The sequence below is a fragment of the Cryptomeria japonica genome, chromosome 8, assembly GCF_030272615.1.
Source record: "Cryptomeria japonica chromosome 8, Sugi_1.0, whole genome shotgun sequence".
In the NCBI taxonomy this organism is placed as follows: Eukaryota; Viridiplantae; Streptophyta; class Pinopsida; order Cupressales; family Cupressaceae; genus Cryptomeria; species Cryptomeria japonica.
In genome coordinates, this window is record NC_081412.1 from 487,260,404 (window position 1) to 487,276,649 (window position 16,246).

The 16,246-nt window shown below is 34.9% G+C and overlaps 1 long non-coding RNA gene across 1 annotated transcript; it reads left to right on the forward strand.

Annotated features, from left to right (window-relative positions):
• The first annotated feature begins 14,712 nt into the window (after positions 1–14,712).
• Positions 14,713–15,506, forward strand: LOC131077259 (uncharacterized). Its single transcript, XR_009113567.2, has 3 exons — positions 14,713–15,081; positions 15,196–15,358; positions 15,442–15,506. It is a non-coding gene; the product is annotated as an uncharacterized LOC131077259 (long non-coding RNA).
• Positions 15,507–16,246: the final 740 nt, after the last annotated feature.

A 16,246-nucleotide genomic window follows, 5' to 3' on the forward strand; every position in this document is an offset into this window, starting at 1 on the left:
GGTAGATGATTTGTTTGTAATAATTTTGGTCATAGAGAAATTCAATGCAGAAATAGAGCAAGGCAGAATAATAATGTTGTTCCTGGTCAATTTTCAAAATGTAATGAGTATGGTCATAGGACAAAAGATTGTAGAATGAATGTGAGATGTCATGCATGTGGAAATTTTGGACATATGGCTAATCAATGTAGGTCGAAGAATGGTCAAGGACTCAACAAGGCAATTCAGAAAAATAATGTTACTTGCTATGCATGTAACAAAATAGGACATATTGCCAAATGTTGTGGAAGCAAGAACAATCCGGTAGGATATGATGAAAAAAGAAAACAAAACGCATGAGAGGAAATGGGTTAGGAAATCTGAAGACCAACCAACAGAGACAATCAACCCGGTTACTCAACTGGCAGGACAAAATGTTCCTGCACCAGTAGGAAACACATCTGGTAACTAAGGCATTAGCCTTAGGGGGAGGAAAATTAATGATGAATCCTGCATTGCCCCTGGTAGAGGTCCGAAAGCCTATTTTAGATCTTGGTGAAGATAGTTTGGAGATTCACTGATGCTAAGATAATGGATTTTGTATCCAGTATCATATGCCGACATGCATTAATGACAATGAGAAATTAGGGTTTTCTTAGAATAAAAGGGAAACGTTGGTTAATTTTTGATCACATAACATTTAGAGAAAATCATAGAGAGTTCAAGGTGATTCAAGGTGATCAAAAGCATTTCAAGTGAATTCCAGTGCATTCACAACGGATTTTCAAAAGCTTTCACTAACAAAGGTTGTGAGGTATTTTATCAGTTTTTGAACTATCCTTTGTTTGCAATGGCTTCTAAATCATCTTCTTCTCTAACAGGTCTGGCTACCTCTATTGTTGTTGACATCAAGGACCGTCCACGCCCAATTTTCAAGTAATGCCCTAAGATTATGAAGGTCAATGATTCAGTTGGCACATTTTCTAGGGTTCCTAAAGGAGTTTTGTATGTCGAAGATGTTCGTGCATATATTGAATACACTTTGGAGGATTTGGGTTTTGTTGAGATCAAGAACATGTATATTGGCACCTTGTTGAACTAGGATGGGTCGATGAAACCGAAATTTTAAATTCGGAAGGATCAAGGTTTTACTGACATTTTGGAGATGCCAGAATTTGAAGATCACCAAGGAGGCTATTCATGCCATCACTGGTTTACCCTAGACTGGTCCAACCCCTGGAAGGAATAAGATATCTAGCAATGAGGTGGAAAAGTTAACTGGGGCAACATCTGATAATCGGTCAATGAGAATTAGCACTATCAGAGACAAAGCAGTTCAATTTGCAAGCATGATCATCGGTTACAAGGTAACCCAATCAAATTGATTGAACTCTGTTTCTAGTTCATGCATTTATTGTGCTCACAAAATGATTAAGGAGAATGAAAAGATAGATCTATGTCAATGGATGTGTGATGAACTGATAATAAACCTAGGGAAGATTAAGGGTGAGAAGAAGGGTATTTTCTGGTATGGCAACCTTGTCGTCTATTTAATGCTTTTCTTTTTGAATGAGTTACCTGGAACCGGTAAGACCCAATGGGAATTCGATATACCAATAGAAAAACAAATCAAAGATGCTATAAGTAATATGAGACAATATAGGGACTCCATTCTTTGGGGTTATTTCAAATCATTCCAGAAAGCAATGAAGAAGAGAGAAAGGGTTCCAAAGCCTATTGTAGAAAAATATTCAACTGAAATATGTTTTATGGTAAAGAAGGATGAAACATTGATGGAGGTAGTGCAACCTAGGAAGATCTAGATAAAAGAGATGGGCTATGAGGTAGATGCTGAGATATTGGACTTCTATACCAAGACTCTTATTGATGCCTCAGTTGGTGAAGTAGAGAAAGCCTTTGAGACTGCAAAGCAAAGCAAAACTAAAGTTGAAATTGGATTCAATAAGAAGAAAAGGGAGGGAAAGATCAAGAAGGTTGGGGAAGATGTAAAGAAGATGTCTTCTGAAATCAAATAAATTATTGGACTAGCTGAAGGATCTTCTCCGACAATAGTTCAGGCCTCACTAGCAACAACAACCAACCAGGGTGTAGTAAAGAGGAAGAAACCAGAGACTTATATTGCCCCTATTACATCCGGTTCTGATACTGATGTTGTGCGCTCATAGATTCTCAAGAGTTTCATCAGGATACCAAGGAAGTGTTGGTATTTTGGTATGGTTTTTTCATTGATGTCAACACCTACTAAAACACTAGCACTTTGGAGATCCAGCAACATTCACCAACAAGCAAGTAACTATTGCATAGTTACTAGTATATGGTTCACTGACAGGATATAATGATCATCGACACTTGGAATGATATGGAAGACACTTGGTAATGTTGAAGACATCGTTTGGACACTTTGTTTTGAAGAACTAATCATTGGTATATTCATATTTGCATATTTGCTTTTATCGGCAAATAGGTCTAGGGTTACCTAGGGTTACACCGACAGGTTTATCTTTTCCAGATCAGCATGGCACACTATGGAGATAATTAATTATTGTTGTAAATGCTTTAAGCCGACATGTTTAATTGGTTATTGCATCGGATATTATATTGTTTGTAAAATGTTTTATTGTAGTATCTTGTAGAGCCGACCTACTAAAATTGGTCTTAGGTTATGGTATAAATGTAAGATCTTATTTGTAAGATCGAATGTGGAATGCGAAAAAGAATTGTGAGAAGGTATATGTGAGATTAAGCAGAGCTATACACGAAGACATCATTTGAAGGTGAAGCTAGGTTTTTATGAAAGCATATCAGCATTACATCGGTACTGAATCCAACATATGAAGATGTTATTTTGTGCAGTACATTCTTATTGGATTTTATTGGGTTTAACCATCCAACTGTAGTCAGTGTGAATCCCTTTTTGTGATTGAGTAGTGAGCTCTAGGCTGTTGGCCTTTCTGCATGTGCAAACCCCATTTATGTACACTTACTATCTGCAGTAGTATCATATGATTGTGGGTAAGGTTTGCCACCATGGTTTTTCCCCTTACAGGGTTTCCACGTACAAATATTTGTGTTATGTGTTGTGGATGACTTTATGTTTATGTTTCATGCATTAATCTTTACCAGTATAGCAATTAACTGTTAACACTATCTACTGACATACTTGACTGGTTTACCGGTATTAAGCCTTAAGTTGGTTAAGTTGTTTTGGGTTTGAATTTATTTGACAACTAATTCACCCCCCCTCTCAGTTGTCTCTGGGACCTAACAATTGGTATCAGAGCTTAGTCCTCTTTTTGCAAAAGTTTAACAACTTGAGGAGATCCAATGACTACTAATTATTTCAGGAAGGACAGTCCTAAACTTGATGGAACCAACTATGGCATATGGAAGATCAGAATGGAGACACATCTGAATTGCATTGGTAAAGACATCTGGGAAGTTACAAAGAAAGGTTATACTGCTGTTGTAGCTGGTCAGACCAATTCAACTACCTTAGCTAAAGATGAGGAGAATGATTGGAAAGCAAGAGAAGCACTTTTGAGTGCATTATCAGATCAACAAATCATGGGATTATCAGATAGGTCTACTGCTAAAGCTATTTGGGATCATTTGGAAACACTAAATGAAGGAGATTCCACAGTCAAAATTACAAAACTTGAAAGCTTCCGAGTCAGGTATGAACATCTGAAAATGGAAGAAGATGAAAGCATTTCTGCTTTTATGGAAAGAGTAAATGAAATTGTTTTGGGTATTAAATGTTGTGGAGGAACCTTAAGTGAGGATGAAATTGTTTCAAAAATTTTAAGAGGATTGCCACTGGCATATAAAATGAAGGTTACTGCTATAAATGAGCTGAGAACAATGATTAATACATCAGTAACTAGGGATACATTGATTGGAAAACTTTTAGCTTTTGAAATTGAGGAATTTGGTCCTGTTGCTACTATAAAGATAGATTTGGCCTTTAAAGCATCAACATCATCTGCTCCATCATTTGACAAATCAGATTGGAAAGCCTTTTATGCAAGAGAACTTGAAGAAACTAGGAAGGAGAATGAAGAGCTTGAAGAACTTGAAGCACTATTTGCAAGGAAAATGCCTAAAGGTCCAGTTGGAAGTAAGTATGAAGGTAAAGCACCCTTTAAATGTTTTAACTACAATAAGATTGGTCATATGGCTTCAAGATGCCCTGATAGATATGCTGGACTAAGAGAAGAAGCTAGAAGAACATACAAACCTAATCCCGAATATCAGAGATACAGATTTAAGAAGAACAAAGACAAATCTTGTTACATTGCTGATGAAGGTGTGACTGATGATTTTGATGAGGATCTAGTAGACAATGGATGTGTTTTTGTTGCTATAACAGAAGATCAACCGGCACCTACTGCTCAACTGGTAGAACAAGCCCTAGAAGCTAAAGTTGAAGTAAAGGATGAATGGATCATTGACTCAGGATGCTCACATCATATGACAAGAGACAAAGGTAAATTCTTGAACTTTCAAGAATACAATGGAGGTTTAGTAAGATTTGGAGATGACAAAGCTTGTTAGATCAAAGGTAAGGATACAATATCTCTTGATGGTAAGCATAACACTGACAATGTCTACTATGTTGAAGGATTAAAGAATAATCTTTTGAGTGTTGGTCAATTAGTTGAGAAAGGATTTCAGTTACAATTTAAAAATGGAAAATGCAAAATCATGAATAGAACTGGTTTAGAAATTGCAACTGGTAATCAGATTAGAGGCAATATCTTTCATTTGAATAATAGTGAAAAGGCATGCTTGATTGCACATATAGATGGAAGTTGGTTATGGCATAAGAGACTCTGTCATGTAAACTTTGATTGCATGGTAAAGATCAGTACTTCTAAGGCAGTTAGAGATCTACCTAAAATTGTGAAACCTCAGAATACAATTTGTAAGGAATGTCAATTTGGAAAACAAGTTAGAGCTAGTTTCAAAAGTATTCCAGAAAAATCCAATAATGCTCTTGATTTGATTCACACTGATTTATGTGATCCAACTAGAACTAAAAGCTTACAAGGTGATAGATATTTCATGCTAATTATTGATGATTATTCTAGAATGTGTTGGGTTACTTTTCTCAGAGAAAAATCAGAAGCATTTGGAAAGTTCAAACTATTCAAAGCAATGGTTGAAAATGAAACTGGTAAGAAAATCAAATGTTTAAGATTAGATCAAGGAGGTGAATTCACATCTAAGGACTTTAATACATTCTGTGAAGTGAATGGAATCAGAAGACAACTATCAGCACCTCGGACACCACATCAGAATGGAGTTGTTGAAAGGAAAAACAAAACTATCTTGGATGCAGGAAGAAGTATGTTATCTGAAGAAAATTTACCACATGTGTATTGGAGAGAAGCAGTCAGCACAACAGTCTATACATTCAACAAAGTTCACATCAAAGGTGAAACCAGTAAGACCCCTCATGAACTATGGTTTGGTAATACTCCTACTCTTAAGTATTTCAGAATTTTTGGAAGTAAATGTTATATTAGAAGAGATGAGTATATTGGTAAATTTGATCCTAGAAGTGATGAAGGAATATTTCTTGGTTATTCATCTAAGAGAAAGGCATATAGATGTTTTAACAAGAGATTGCAGAAAATTGTTGAGAGTACAAATGTAAAGATTGATGAACAATTCAAAGGAACTTCAATGTATATAGACTCTGAACTGGCAACAAAAATTGTGACAAATGAACCTACACTAAATCCACTGGTACAGAATGAAGATCCAGTTACCTCGGTACCATTAGAAGATTCCACAGTAATTGAAGAACAACAACAAACTAAGACACCCCGATATGTAAGAATGAATCATTCTAAAGATCAGATAATTGGAAACAAATTTAAAGGAGTTATGACAAGAGGAAGATTGGCAAATGAAGAGGTATGTCTTATTTCTCAAATTGAACCATCATCTGTTAATGAGGCATGTGAAGATAAATTTTGGATTAAAGCTATGGAAGAGGAATTAGAACAAATTGAGAAAAATAACACCTGGACATTAGTTCCCCGACCTAAAGATAAAAATGTAATTGGAACAAAATGGGTATTTAGAAACAAACTTAATGAAGATGGTAAGGTTGTTAGAATAAAGAAAGACTAGTGTGTAAGGGATATTCTCAGAAAGGAGGAGTTGATTACAATGAAACCTTTGCACCGGTAGCTAGAATTGAGGCAGTCAGATTATTCTTGGCTTTTGTAGCACACAAGAACTACAAAGTTTATCAAATGGATATTAAATGTGCATTTTTGAATGGAGATCTTGAAGAAGAAGTATACATTGAACAACCTGATGGATTTTCTTTGACAGATAACAATGATATGGTTTGCAGGTTAAGAAAAGCTCTGTATGGATTGAAACAAGCCCCAAGAGCTTGGTATGCAAGATTGGATAAGTATCTTTTAAAGATTGGTTTTACTAAAGGAAATGCATACAACAATTTATATTACAAAATAACTAATGATGATATCTTGATTATAGAAGTATTCGTTGATGATATAATCTTTGGAGGAGAAGATGGATTATGTAAATAATTTTCTATTAAAATGCAACAAGAATTTGAAATGTCTATGATTGGAGAAATAAAATTCTTTTTAGGATTGCAGATTTCACAGACTGACAAAGGTATATTTTTTAGTCAATCTAAGTACTTGAAAGAGTTGCTAAATAAATTTGGGATGGAGAACTCTAAACCGGTAAGCACACCTATGACTACAAATGACAAATTATCTCAAAGGGATGAATCTACACCTGTTAATCCAACTAGATACAAATCTATGATAGGAGGTTTACTATATTGACACAAACCAGACCTGATATTATGAATGCAGTATGTATTGTTTCTAGATTTCAAAGTAATCCTAGAGAAAATCATGAATCTGCAGTAAAAAGGATTTTCCGGTACTTACAAGGCACTGCAAATCTTGGATTATGGTATCCTAGAGATGAAAATTTTGATCTATGTGCATACACAGATGCAAATTGGGCAGGAGATGTGGATGATAAAAAAGCACCACCGGCGGAGCATTCTTTCTTGGAAAGAGATTAGTTTCCTGGTTAAGTAAGAAACATAGTTGTACATCTTTATCAATAGCAGAATCAGAATATGTTGCAGCAGCAACTAATTGTACACAGGTACTATGGCTTAAGCAAATGTTGAAAGACATAAAGGTAAAATGCAAGGAACCTATTACAATATATTGTGATAACACTGTAGCAATTGATATATCTAAGAATTCGGTATTACATTCCAAAACAAAACATGTTTCTATCAAACTGAATTTTCTAAGGGAAAAAGTTGAAGAAAAAGAGATAAAACTGGTTTATGTGAATACTAAAGAACAACTTGCAGATATTTTCACAAAACCTTTACCTAAGGAGACTTTTGAATATCTTAGAGATCAGCTTGGAGTCATACCACCACCGGTAGAGACTTAGACAGTTGATGATTGTCATCAACCGACATAATTTACAAAGAAATCTTTTACTCCGGTCCTTGATGAGGAAGCTACTTCTCAGGGGGAGTAGTTGGTATATTGAATTGATTGGTATTTTGTATATGAACTTAATTTTGTTATTGTAACTTTGGCATTTGATGTCAAAGGGGGAGAGATATCTATGGAAAAACACATTATCTTTTAAGAGAACTTTGGATAACACATGTTGCTCCCAGGGGGAGAGATTGTTGTTTGGGAGAGACTATTACTCTCTGTATTCTGGTTATGATCTTTTTGGAGAGATTGTTGGTTTTTGGTATTTGGCATTTCTTTTTTGGCACTTTGATGGTTTTTCCATCTTGTGTTGCCATCAATGCCAAAGGGGGAGATTGTTCATATTTTGGTATGGTTTTGTCATTGATGTCAACACCTACTAAAACACTAGCACTTTGGAGATCCAACAACATTCACCGGCTAGCAAGTAACTATTGCACAGTTACTGGTATATGGTTCACCGACAGGATATAATGATCACCGACACTTGGAATGATATGGAAGACACTTGGTAATGTTGAAGACATTGTTTGGACACTTTGTTTTGAAGAATTAATCATTGGTATATTCATATTTGCATATTTGCTTTTACCGGCAAATAGGTCCAGGGTTACCTAGGGTTACACCGGCAGGTTTATCTTTTCCAGATCAGCATGGCATGCTATGGAGATGATTAATTATTGTTGTAAATGCTTTAAGCCGACATGTTTAATCGGTTATTGCATCGGATATTATATTGTTTGTAAAATGTTTTATTGTAATATCTTGTAGAGACGACCTACTAAAATTGGTCTTAGGTTATGATATAAATGTAAGATCTTATTTGTAAGATCGAATGTGGAATGCGAAAAAGAATTGTGAGAAGGTATATGCGAGATTAAGAAGAGCTATACACGAAGACATCATTTGAAGGTGAAGCTAGGTTTTTGTGAAAGCATATCAACATTACACCGATACTGAATCCAACATATGAAGATGCTATTTTGTGTAGTACATTCTTATTGGATTTAACCATCCAATTGTAGTCAGTGTGACTCCCTTTTTGTGATTGAGCAGTGAGCTCTAGGCTGTTGGCCTTTCTACATGTGCAGACCCCATTTATGTACACTTACTATCTGCAGTAGTATCATCTGATTGTGGGTAAGGTTTCCCACCATGGTTTTTCTCCTTACAGGGTTTCCATGTACAAATATTTGTGTTATGTGTTGTGGATGACTTTATGTTTATGTTTCATGCATTAATCTTTACCGGTATAGCAATTAACTGTTAACACTGTCTATCGACATACTTGACTGGTTTACCGGTATTAAGCATTAAGTTGGTTAAGTTGTTTTGGGTTTGAATTTATTTGACAATTGATTCACCCCCCCCTCTTAGTTGTCTCCGGGACCTAACAGGAAGAAGGCTGGGGAAGTAAAGAAGTAGAAAGTAAAGGTTACCCCTTTGGAAACACCTAAGAAAATTTTGAAGGAGAGGAAGCCCATAGAGAAGAGGAAACTGGTTAAGGAGTCTACTTCTACTCCCGACAAGAAGAAGAAATCAGATGTAGATATAGCTCTAGAATCTGGTAAGAGTATTGAAGTCATTCCTCCTCTCTCAGTTGCTGAGTTGATTGATCAAATAACTAAAGATAGAATTTTGAGTAACATACAACATTACTATATACATATGGATGATAAGGAGAAAATGGAGATAGAGGAATCAATTTTGTTATACTTAAACATATATAAGAAATCACTTTTAGAGATTGAAAAAAAGATACTAACATATTTGTATAGTAAACTAGATGCTAGAATGTTATATGTTGTTGAAGAGGATAGACACATAAAGGTATAGGAATTGTTAACTGTTTGTGGTGCTATAACTGATGAAGAGATGAAATCGTGTTTAGAGTTTGCAAATAAATCAATTTTCCGAAGCAAACACTGGCATGTGAGTCTCATGGTAGGTAGAGTAAATGAGATAGTTAAGGAGACACATAAGGCTTGGGTAAAATTATTTATAGATAAACCAGGATTCTTTACATCATTGGAAGTCCCTAAAAAATCTAACACTCCAGAAATCCCGGTAGATGATAAGGGGAAAGGTATATTGGGAATGGATACACCAGTTTTGGATCAGAAAATATCAAAGGATATTCCTCCGGTAGAACCACTTATATCTAATATAGAGATACTTGTAGATAATATTGAAATTGTATAGGATAAGTAGGATACACCAGAACAAAACATTTCAGATATAGAGGTTATTGATGTGGATATAGAAAATAAGCAGGTCGAGGATATTGAACCTCCGACACTGTTTCATTCATAAAGGAGCTTTGCATACTCTAGCCACTGAGCATCTATTATATTGTTTTCTATTTGATTTCTCTTTTGTTGAAGTTCTCTCCAAAATCCTTTGGGGTTGTGTTTACCCAAAGAATTTAACTCTTTTCTTATTGAGATAACATAGCCTTCCTTTTTAGATTTTATCAATTTCTCATAAATTATTTTCTTTTCCTTGTCTGATTCGATCTCTTTGACTATTCTTTTTGTAGCCTTGAAATCTTCATCATACCATGGATTAGATGGGAAAGTGTTGTTAACTCCTTTCTTAGGTCGAGATATTTTGCATATTTTTAGAGCTTTATGAATTAATGGAACCAATAGGTTGTTGTAGATGCGATCTTTCTTTTCCCTAACTTCTTTGCGTAAAAATGTATCTTTTTCTATTTGAAGATGTTGATCCAAAGCAACGACAAATAAGTTCTAATTTTCCTGGTTCATGATGATTTTTCCATGTGGTTGACTATTCTTAAATGAGAGACCACTCTCCATTTTTTTAGAATTATAATTGTGAACTCCAAATTTCATAAAAAGTGGCATGTGATCATATTTGAGCTCAAAAGGACATGTCCCAATATCAAAGTCCAACAGTCTCAAAGTAGAGTCTTGAGAGCACAAAACATAGTCAATGCCGCTTTGTCTGTTGTATCTTTTACAAGTAATGCCTCTTGATTATGGTCACCTTTTCATTCCATTACAAATAATCAAACCATACAAGCTACAAACACCTAAAAGATTTTCTCCAAAATGAGACATGATACCCTATCTGGCTTGTGAAGCCCTTCCCAAACATGGTGTCTATTTTCCTCCAGCCATAATGGTTTGTCATCTCCCCCACACTCGTTGTCCAACTAGATAGTCTGATTGTTTTTTGTCCTGGCATTAAAATCTCCCACCAAAACTATCTTTCCCAACGTGCTAAAAATAGATCTTTTTTTAACGTTGCATAAGGATCTTCATTATTAAGATTCTTCTTTTTGTAGACTTTTGAATTTTTTAGGGGAAATAACATGCAACTAACCAAATCGTGACATCCTTATCTGTTATTTTCAGCAAAATAAATTGCTTATTAGGGTCCTCTTTTTCAACTTTTATGTTACTTCCCCATATTTCTTTGATTAAGAACGCAATCCCCCCATGTCCATTTCCTGTTTCTGACCCTTCATTCCATACCGAGATTTTATTTTAACCTTCAAAAATTAGAACTTTGCAACCATCATCCTCATGTGTTTATGTAAGAATAATAATGTCTTTCCCCTCTGCTATGGGCCCCAACCCTTGTCCTCTCCTCCATGGGAATCCTCTATAATTCCATCTTACCATATGAAGGTACTCTCATGGGGATCCACATCCCTATTTATTTTGTTAATGTCTATCGCTAATTCGAGCTTTACCATTTTTCAGCCAAACCCATTTTCCTTCTTTTCTTGTTGTTTTTACTTTCTCCTATTCTTTCCTTTACTCTTCTTGTTGTGCAAACGTGAGATCTTCTTCAAAGTAAAACCGAGCGCCTCTAAGAATTCTCTTCTTCTTTAAGATTGCATTCTTGTCTTCCACGCACTTCAGTATGACCCTTACATGTCTATATTTGTTGTCATATGTTTTCTTTCCAATCCTATTTTCCAGTTGAATAATGCTTGCCCACTTCACTTGATCTCTAAGAAAACCTCTTACTAAAATATCAGTTCTCTCTTTTTACCCAAAGTCCCTCAAACCTTTGATTATGATATTTGCAACCTTATCTTGTTTGTCCATTCGATGGGCCTTTCACAATTTGTGCCCAAGATTTGACTACCTCTATTTGTTCTCTTATACTGTTTTCTTTTATCCTAATGTTCTCCATGACTAATTGAATATCTTCTATGTGTTTTGTGCCAGTTATTTTAGTTGACTCCGAGCTCTCCTTTTCTATTGTTCTTGTTTTATGTAACTCATGTTTTATAGCAATCAACTCCTCTTGTCCTTTTTCCATGTTGATTTGCAATTTTAAAACTTCCTCTTTGAGCATCTTGTTTTCGGTTTTTGAGATTCTTACTAACTTTTGTGATTTCTTTAAGCTTGGATTCCCCTATTTGTTCCTTTGTTTTTATAAATTCCATCCTCTCTTTCAACAAAATGAGTTCATTTATATATAATTCAGATGACCATAAAAGTGGAGAGGTAGTGGGATTATATACGCCTTTGTGTTCCTAATATTTATCCACCATTTCCTCCTTGTCCGTGTTAGACACATTGGTCTTGACTTGTTTTGTCTTGGTCTCCCCCTAAATCAAGAAAACCACTTTCTTTTTCCCTTCCTCCTCATATATCTCTGGTTGGTCCTCTGCAATAAGAGACACCTTGGAAGGTGCATTAGCTCTACTTTTTGCTATTTTTGGGAGGATCATAAACAATTTCTTTTTCGGTTGCTTCATCTTCTGAATCTTCCTACGTCTTAAAACCCCTCTATACTATTTTACATTTATGAAGATTAGTCTCTCATTCCCCTCATCAATATTAAATTCATTAAGCCATGCCCAAAAAGAGCTCCAAGTCCCAAGCGTATTCCCTACTTACAAATTAGGGTAAGATTCTGAGAGTCCACATGTGAAGGTGTGACTCCCAAGTATCATTCCTCCTTCCAGACAAAACCACTTCAACCAAGCCTAAAAGGGTTGCATGCAAGGGCCATCTAAAACTGACCCAAAACTTATCAGATGCGTGTTATCTATTAACACTTGTGTGTTTTTCCTATTGATACAGGTGATTTTTTGAAAAATCCAAAGTGCCTATGCCCAGAGGGTTGGAATGGTTTCTTGGTTGAATTATTTGAGTTTGTGAAGAGTATTTTAAAGGAATAAAGATGAAAGTGCATGTGAAATATATTAAAAGACAAAGAAAGAAGACATACTTGTTCCTATTTGTTTCTGTCATGACCCACACCCTATCAAACAAACTCTTTAAATAGGCAAATTCTAGTCCCACGTGTTTCTCTTATCTCTATTTATGTTTGTCTTTGTCCCCACTTATATCTACTATTGAGCTTTTCTGTCTAGAGTCGGACACATCTATTGGCTCCAAAATGATAGTACGACGTGCATAACACACAAGTTAGTCGCACATTTTACACCATAGATTTTGCAAACAATGGTTGTGATTGACTAACATGTCAATAACACAGTGTACGATTTAACCATTTTGGGGCCAAAATAGCTGCGGGCGTCTAACTCTAGCCTCTGTGCCCATTTGGTGCCCCTGTTCCAACCTCCTTGTGTTTAGAGCCTCTGTACCTCTATGCCTTTGTAATCTATGCCTCTATGCCCTTTGTCCTGACACTTCAAAGATTAATTCGTAATTAATATGTAGACACTGAAAAATTGTCCTAAGTCTTCAACGACACTTTTCACTAACCTTTTTAATCTAAACTCATTAAATAATTTCAATTATTTAATTAGTACTAATCTTATTCTTCTAATTTCCTATAATTAAATAATTCTTAATTATTTAATTATTGTTCTTCTAAACTATTAATTAAATAATCTTCATTATTTAATTAATATTCATCATTATCTCTTTCTAATCAATTAATCTTGATATTAATAGACTAATCCTAACTATTCCTCTTTGATTAAATAATTCACTCAATTATTAAATCCTTTTATTCTAAGCTAATTATTCTTCCATGATTAAATAATTATTTCCCCTTCTCCAAATTATTCTAATTAAATAAATTTTTAATTTATTTAATTACTATATGTGGGTGAAATAAATAAATTTTATTTATTTATGACCCCACTTAACTCTTTCACTTTCTAATTTCTATCTCCCTTTAACTCTTCCATCTCCTTTCACTTAACTCTTCCACCTTCCAATTTTCATCTCCACTTATCTCTTCCACTTGCTAATTTCTATCTCCCTTTAACTCTCCATTCAACTTATTCATCGCTACTCCTTTCCTCCACTCTCAAATGGCATATTCTGTTGAAAATAAATACTTCCAATAATCATTTTCACTCATCTCTATTTCATTTTGGCATATTTTTGTTGAAAATGAATATTTCCAATAATCATTTTCACTTAACTCTTTTCATTTCTATTTCTTCCTCAACATTGGAAATGCAATTTCTTTTTTATCATCACTTAACAAGTCATCTCATTTAATCTTGTCCAAAGATTACTTTCAATCTTAAATCAATCTTATCCATCCAATCAATCTCAATTTTTCTATAAATTGAGCTCTTTTCTCATTCAATTTCAACCACATTTTTTGAGTATCCTTACGATGTCGATTTCGCTTGCAAATCTTGCTTTCACTTGCAATTGTGCTTTGTAGGTGAGATCCACAACATATTTGAAAGAGAAAGAGAAACAATGGACGTCAATTGAAGGAGAATGTATGTGGTTTGCATTTCTTGTTTATATCTTACCTTCAATTCTTTCGTTAAATGTATTAGAATCCATTTCATTGTAATTTATCTTTTGTGGTTAGCTAATTGATATTGCTTTGATGTTTTCCCGAATTTCTAGCTACATAATCAATGTCCAAACATACCAATCACTTTTCTGATTTTTGTTTATTTTGTTGTTTTAATGCTACGTTAAACATAAGAATGTGCAATTTTTTTTAGCTTCAAATATATTAAAAACGTTTATGTAGTATACGATTGGGTTGAAGTCAGTGCTTAGAGGAAAATTACAAATACGAGGCAAGAGAACGTAGGTAATGCAAGGTCTCGCGCAGTGTATTGCAGAGCTATTGCAGAATACGTTGCAGTCTACTATGCTTCCACATTTTTCAATAAACCATATACATTTTCTCATGTTGATTTTGATGGCTCTTGTTTTTTGGTCATCAGTTTTTCCCACCTCACGACATGCACATGCTAGGGTTTTTGAAAAAGATTCAAAAGGAAAAAATCAATCGACGGAAAGACGGTTGTGCCTTTGTGGATTTCCTTTGTTAGAAACCCTCTTTTATCTGCATTAAACCTAATTTAGTAGAAAATGGTACCAAATATGTCTGCAATCAGAAGATTTAACAGTGCAAGCTGTTGTGGAACAATAATTTTGTCGTGCAACGACTACCACATTGAGGGTGTGGAACAACTCTCTGCTATTTTTAGGTCAGATGGTCACCATCTTTGATTCGAATGATGATCTTCTCTTCAAAGTGGATACCTACACATTCGCTAACAATAACCTTATTCTCATGGATGCTCAGGGCAAGTCATTTATCACATTATAATGTAAGGTCATTCCTGCATTTTCTTTTGAATGGTTTCTTTTATTTTATTGACTATTTTGTTGCACGGGTTTCTCTGCAACTTCCCAGTCTTCACTAGAGATGGGTTTCTTTGTAGGAAGATTACACTAGCCAAGGCTTCGATCAACTAGTAGACGAAATTCACAAGATTAAATTCAATTAAGAAGATCATCGGATTATACTTTCTGCATGGAACCTGTAGACCTCAAACTCATGGCTCTTCCCCCATACAACATGTTTTCTCAGGGTACCTCTTAATTGTATGATGCCAAACTCCTATGTCCATTTGTGCTCACATTTCCTTCTATTTAATAATAATGTCATTTTGGTGTTTTTTGTACAGTTTTATGTGGCCAAAGGGGAATTGTCATGTCAAATTTAGTAGCGATCATGTGGCATGGATCTTGGTGTGCCTTTCAACATTGCATCTTATGCACTATTAACATGTGTGATTGCTCATGTTTTTGGTATGCTCAATATGTGCAAAAGTTCATTTAATCAGAATTACTATGTTATTTTACTCTTAAATTTATGTTTTGTTTTTCTTGAATTTGGTGTTTCTTCATTTTATGTTATCGTGGGATGAACCATGAATGTATTTTAAGACCTCCTGCGTGATGATTTTATCCATGTGCTTGGAGATGCTCATGTATATAAATATCATGTTGGCCCTCTCTCAGAACAACTTCAAAATTCACTTAAACCATTACCAGATTTTCCAGTCTAATGAGCTCGAGAAGCTTCTGCACTATTTTCTCTCGCTCAATTCGCACCTTCACCACATTCAATTATTGTGCAAGTTTTCATAGACACCTAGGGGAACATCTTCAATGGCACAAGAAATCCCTCGAATCCTGTCACAGTTTCCCAAAACAATATCATTTGAGACGACCGCATCAGATGTATTTTTTTTGTTTTTACTAAATGAAGCATTTGTATACCAATCATTACATTCCTTTTTGCATTTTTCCTTATAATTGATTCCTTCAATTTAAATTCTTTCCAAGTTTTGTTATGCAAGCTTGAATCTGAACTTTCTTATACATTGATATATGTGCGGTCAGAAGATTTTAATTGCACTACACTTTCAGCTAAGATAAGCCTTTTCTTTTTAACATTTAAACTAGAAACTGTAGTGCTTCCCTAAC